Below are 6,000 nucleotides of genomic sequence, written 5' to 3' on the forward strand. Positions count from 1 at the left end.
CATGGCATGTACATGAAGCATAAGAGAGGTCCTCGAACCAACCAAAAATAGGAACATAATATGTCAAATAAGCCCCAAATAACCACTGAAATGCATCCAACACATGCAAAAATGATGAGCTCCTTTGAAGGGCCATGAAAGGGATTACTCAACACATACGAACAAGGACACTTAACATGGAAAAACCAACTCTAGAAATCAATTATGACAAGCCTAAAACTCACCAAATTGGCCCTGGAATGGGTCAATGAAGCATACAATGAAAGGCCCCTTCAAAAGGCCTTGAATGGAATTGTTCTACACATGCATTATGGACACAAAATATGGTCAAAGAGGCCCCAGAAAGAGCTAGGGCAGACCTTGAAACTCACCGAATTGGGCCCAAAAAGTGACTTCACAACATGCAAGTGAGGGAGCCTTTGGAAGGCCAAAAAGGCCAACAAACAAAACAAGGAGAGAGAGGGTCACCCCCCTCTGATTTTAGCTCTCAAAAACACATCCAAGCCATTGAAAATCCACTGGATTTCAGTGGTTAAGAGGCCAAACCAAGGCCAATGCAAATACTCACATGCATAGCTCAAAACATGAAGAAATAAAGCATGAAAGGGGGAGAGATGACCCCAAACAGAGAAGTGACCTTAAGTAAACATGTTTATAAGCTCAAAAGGAAACTTTTTCTAGATTGTGACAAATCTCGAAAATGCTCACAAGTAGGACTAAGATATGATGCAAAATAGGCCTACAAAGAGGGATAAAGCATACAAGGATGTAGGAGACCTCAAACAGAAAAGTGTCCTTAATCAATATTCAAGAGGAGCTCAAAATATGACACTTTTTAGTTTATGAAAAAGTCCAAAAATACTTGCAAGTATGGCTAATCAATGGATCAAAAAAATGCACACATGGGGTCCAAACTCTGAGCTAAAACCAGATTTTGGAGCTCAAAATGATCCTCAAAGAACCTCAGCCCAATGGTAGTTGAGTTTGATCAAGGGTGCCTAGGCAAATGAGAGGTATATCTCTAAGTATAGCTCATGTTATGCACACATGGGCAAGAGAATGAGAGAGAGGCAGAGGTTTTAGGTCTGGAAGTTGTAGAGAGAGAGAGACTTTTTTTAGAGTGAGACACTCCCAAGCTTCTCCAAGAAGTTGCTCTTTGAAAAATGGGAGATATATCATCATATATAGCAAAAAAGGGAGTTGGCTCGAAAATATCTGATTATAGGACAGTTGGAGGTTGTGGAAGACAACTGGAGGGAAAATATCTATCAATTTTGAGCTTTCTGGGCATAAGTGGTCGGCCGACCACCTTTTATGGTCGGCCTGCTACTTTTCCTGGTTTTTCAGGACAAAAAATTGGTCTGCCGGAAAGAAAGGTGGTCAGCCAGTGATTGGAAAGTCCAAAAGTGGTCAACCAGGTGTCCCAATTAAAGCCCGAGAAGTTATCTTTCCAATGGCACAAACCTTGCATCAAAATTCCTCCTATGCAAAAAGTTATGCCTGTTTTGGTGAAGCCGCGCAGATTCGGTCCAACCGGAGTGATGCCCTACTTCAACCAATCATATCTCTCCCGTCCGGAATTGGCTTTAGGAGATTCTTGAGTGAAAAATGAAGCCCCAATGAAGCCCCAGAAGTAAGCATTCCAACGGTGGTAGCCGCATAGCTAGAATCCAAGTATGAAAATGAATAATCCCGATTCAGCGAGGGCTGCTCGACTCTCTCTTACCCGGATTCATGCCGAACTTCTCCCAAACTAGTTTCTTCTCTCTTCTCTTCTTTTCTTCAACTCCAAACCCCTAAGTAAGGTGTTTTGAAATATTTTTCAAAGATTTCATCTCTCTTTCATTCATTTCCACTTTGTCCTTGCTCGGTTTATCGAAAAGCATAACATTTAACAAAATGCGAGCCTCGGAACATCGTAGGAATTTTATTTCAAAAATGTTTTGAAAGAGAGGGTTTTAAAGTCTAAAAACGATTCAAAATAGCTTTGGTCCAAAATGGGGTGTAAGGTTAGGACTTGACTCTTCTCTTACCGAAGAAATTGAACCTTTGCCCTGCACACCTTTCTCCACAATGTAAACCATCAGTCGCGTCCAAGTCTTAAGGGTGGTCAAAAATGGGGTGTCTACACCTCCTTCTTTGGTTCTTCTTCAGCAGCCACTGGTTCGGTTCTTCTTCACCACGCTTCTACCTTGAAAATCCAGTTTCTATCTTAAATTTCTCCCACAGTTTTCCTCTCCCAAACACCTCCCTCGGTTGATCCTCACCAACACGCTGAGTAGACCCCTCTTTGTAGACCCGGCTCCATTCTCCTCTTAACCGAACACAAGCTCCGACCACCATAGAGTTGAATAGAAATCACCCCTCAAACTCTCACTCGCACGGAGCGCTCGAATGAAGATCCTAAACAATTCTGGATCCTCCACCCCTCAAACTCCCGCTCGCAGAGAAGTGCCCGAATGAAGTTCCTGAACCAACCCACCCATGGTCAACGCAACTCCCGTAAACCGAAATCCAAGGCCGAAACTGAACCCCATGGCCGAAGCACCACTACCACCGAACCTCTTCAATCCAAGAAAGAATCCACCAAACCCACCTAACAAAGCTGTGAAAACAATCACCCAAAACAAAGAGCAACCTAAGCAAATCTAGAGAGTAGATCTGAAAAGGAGAAAAACGGAAAACAAATGGGGGCTCAAGATTATTAGGAGAAAAAAGCATCAACACAAGAAGAAAAGCTAGGCTAGCCAACCGCCATGGCCAAAGGCGGCGGCCGGCTGGCCAGTGGTGAGGCCAGAGATGGTGGTTTTTTAGAGAGAGAGTTTTTTAGATTTTTAAATTTGATATAAGTGATGGGTCATATTGTATACACTACTTTTGTGAAATTTTAATAGTACTACTATAATAATATGTACCTTTCTTTATATTTGTATCTCCAACATTCCATATTTTCAGTGCAACCATGCAAGCAAGTGTTGCAGGAAGGCTATCAATAGTGGGAACACCATTGCTATCGAGCTCTCCCCAAAACCCTTCTTCTTTCTGGTTGTTTAGTATCCAATCCAAGCAACCCTTAAACATGGGATGATCACAGTGTTGAGTGCTTGGAATCATGGCTAACCATGCTGTGTCATAAGCAGATTTGGAAACAAATGAGTAAAGATCAAAGTTTGTGAACATCTCTTCTTTGATCTTCTTAACCAGAGTTTCAATAGAGAATAATGAGGATTCCATATGCATGGAAAGCAAAAAGAATAATCTTTACTTAACTGTATTTTTTTTGTGTAATAATGTTTGGATGGTTTGGCATCAAGAAACCAAAACAAGCTATTTATATAGATGTTTCTAGTGAGATGTCCAAGGCACCAATGTCAGATGTATTGTTCATACAATAACCCTAAACACATTCAGAATTTTTATCAATTTTATTAAAAATATTAATGTGGTCGAAATTCATTCTGCGTGTATATACATCAATTCAATCTCAACTGTACATCAAGGTTAAACAAGGGGTTGTAACCTATATGGCTAGCCTTTTGCCACCAAATCTCTCATAAGAGCTCTCCTCTCAAAACTCTCTCTCTCTCTCTCTCTAAAAACCTCCGCTCCAGGCCTCTCTTTGGGCCGGCCGGCCACCGCCTTTGGCTATGGTGGTCGGCTGGCCTAGCTCTTTTCGGTGTTGTTTTGGTAGTTTTTTCGTTCAATAAACTTGATTTCCCCATTTTCCCCTCCTTGGTGTGTTTGCATTGCTGCGGTAGTCTCTGTTTTTTGGTGATTCGGGGCCCGGTTTAGCTGCTTTATTAGGGGACGTCCAGGATCTTCATTCGAGCACTCTTCTGCGAGTAGGAGCTTGAGGGATGAACTCTGGTTCAGATTTGGTGGACAAGTATCGATGCTTCGCTTCGTAGGCGATCCAGTTCTGTCTGGTTTTCGTTCGTGCACTCCTCTCCGAGTGAGAGTTTGAGGGGTGAAGAAGAACTGAAGTGGGTCATTTTCTTGGGTGTTCACCTGTGAATAAGATAGCGGTGGCAGTGAGTAAGAAGAACTGTTGGGTGAGGATCTGTGGGTGAGTTAGTGGTGGTAGCGGGTGTTGATCTGCAATGGGTGGAAATGCAGGGGAGTTGGAACTGCAGTGGGTGTATTCGGCAGATAATGTTTGGCTATGTTGGAGCTGCAGTGAAGTTTTCTGGTGGTGGCTGTGGGGAGTCTTCTAGGCCAGATTAGCAGCATAAGGGTGGGTATTGGGAGTTGCAGCAGAATAAGTGTGGTGTGGGCAGCAATGGTTGGTGTAGGCTTTGGGAGTAGGGAGTTGCAGCAGCGTAGGGGAGGCGTGGGCAGCAGCATAGGCATGGGTGGTGAGGACTTTGGGAGTTGTAGCTGCAGAGGCCTGTGAGTTGTAGCTGCACAGGCGTGTAGGGACTGTGTGGGTTGTTTGATTAGATTTTAGTTTGGGCGGTTTGGGCTGTTTCGGTGTTGGAAAAATCAAGTTTTGGTGGGTTGTTTTGGTGGGTTGAATTTGTGGGATTTCTTGTATTTTATTTTCTAGTTAAGTCCTTCTTAACTTTTTTTAAAAAATTGAGAGGCCAAGGGGTTGGTTGTATGGATGCGAGTAGCAGTAGTAGGGGTACTTTTGTACTTTCCGAATCTCTCTCGATGCATGTCGTCTTCTTGTACCTTTAATTTCATGTTGTTAAATGAAATTTTTCTTTGCCGATCAAAAAAAAAAAAAAATCTCTCATAAGAGGACAAGAACTAGGTACATAGTATTGCTGTTCACACAATATCATTATTGAAGTCATTACAAAATAATTCTATAGATAGAAGCGTTCATACCAAAAATTTTACTAAAAATATGAAAGGGTAAATGTGATTAATTCATTTTATCGAGCATTTCATATATTTCATTCACAAAAAAAATTAGGTCGATCCGATAAGTGCAACTTGTTTAATTTATTATTTTTGTCATCAAAAAAATTTATGGTTCCTTTTTTAAAAATACAATTGTCACCTATTTTTTTAGTAAAAACACGGTAAATTGAATAAGTTACAGTTATCGGATCGACTAAATTTTTTTTTTGAATGAAATACATGAAATGCCAGACAAAATGAAAGATTTTAATTATCGAAACGAGACTCATAATGGGCCCATAGGCCGAAACAACCCCCTTCAGTCTAGATTTTGAACTGAAAGGCGTGATGAAAAAAATTGTAATACTTGAATATCTAATGATGTTTAGATGCATATATCTTTTAGTAAGATTTTATTCAGAATTTTAGTCTATATAACATTACTCCTCATATGAATTCTAACTGACATTATATATACTTGTTCAAAAAAAACTGACATTATATATATTTGGTAAGTTATAAGAGTTATAACAATCTCTTCACACATAATTGCAATTGTATATGTAAAATATATGAAAAATGATTAAATACTTCAAAAATATCATATGATATTATTTATATGATATTTTTAATAAATAAAAAATTACAATACACTAATTCTTTGTTGATTAATCCAATAATTAGAGCCACATTATTTCATTTATTTGTCTAAAAAAATCACAAGTATAAAATTTAAAATTAGCTAACTATCAATTTTGGTTAAAACAAATATAATAAAATCATATAGTTACGATTTTCAGATCAATTAGATATTTTTCATGAATAACTTATGTACACAATTTAACAAAATAAACAATTAATATTAGTAAAATAGAACATACAGTCTAATCTTTTCGGTCCATATAGTAGATTGGAGAGAAAGATAACTTGATAGCTATGAAGCACGGGTGCGGGTGTGGATACGTTACGGGTATTCTAATATGGAAACCCCCCCCCTGAAAAAAAAAATAGGATACAGGTACGATATTGGGGTATACGTCAATAATTTCTTTCTTTATTTATTTTTTAAATTTTGAGATTCAATCTACAAATCAAAATTTAATACCAAAACTAAAAGCAAAAATTATAAAACCAAAAGAGAAATTGTAATTT

At 39.1% G+C, this 6,000-nt stretch overlaps 1 pseudogene across 1 annotated transcript in view; it reads right to left on the reverse strand.

Moving 5' to 3' along the window:
- Positions 1–3,332, reverse strand: part of LOC114255821 ((E,E)-geranyllinalool synthase-like) — a 28,557-nt pseudogene extending 25,225 nt beyond the window's left edge. The window contains exon 1 of the transcript XR_014339648.1: positions 2,916–3,332. The product of XR_014339648.1 is annotated as a (E,E)-geranyllinalool synthase-like (transcript). The remainder of the gene's footprint in view (positions 1–2,915) is intronic.
- Between the last annotated feature and the right edge of the window lie 2,668 nt (positions 3,333–6,000).

Source organism: Camellia sinensis, chromosome 9 (genome assembly GCF_055761805.1).
Source record: "Camellia sinensis isolate YWXY chromosome 9, ASM5576180v1, whole genome shotgun sequence".
Taxonomy (NCBI): domain Eukaryota; kingdom Viridiplantae; phylum Streptophyta; class Magnoliopsida; order Ericales; family Theaceae; genus Camellia; species Camellia sinensis.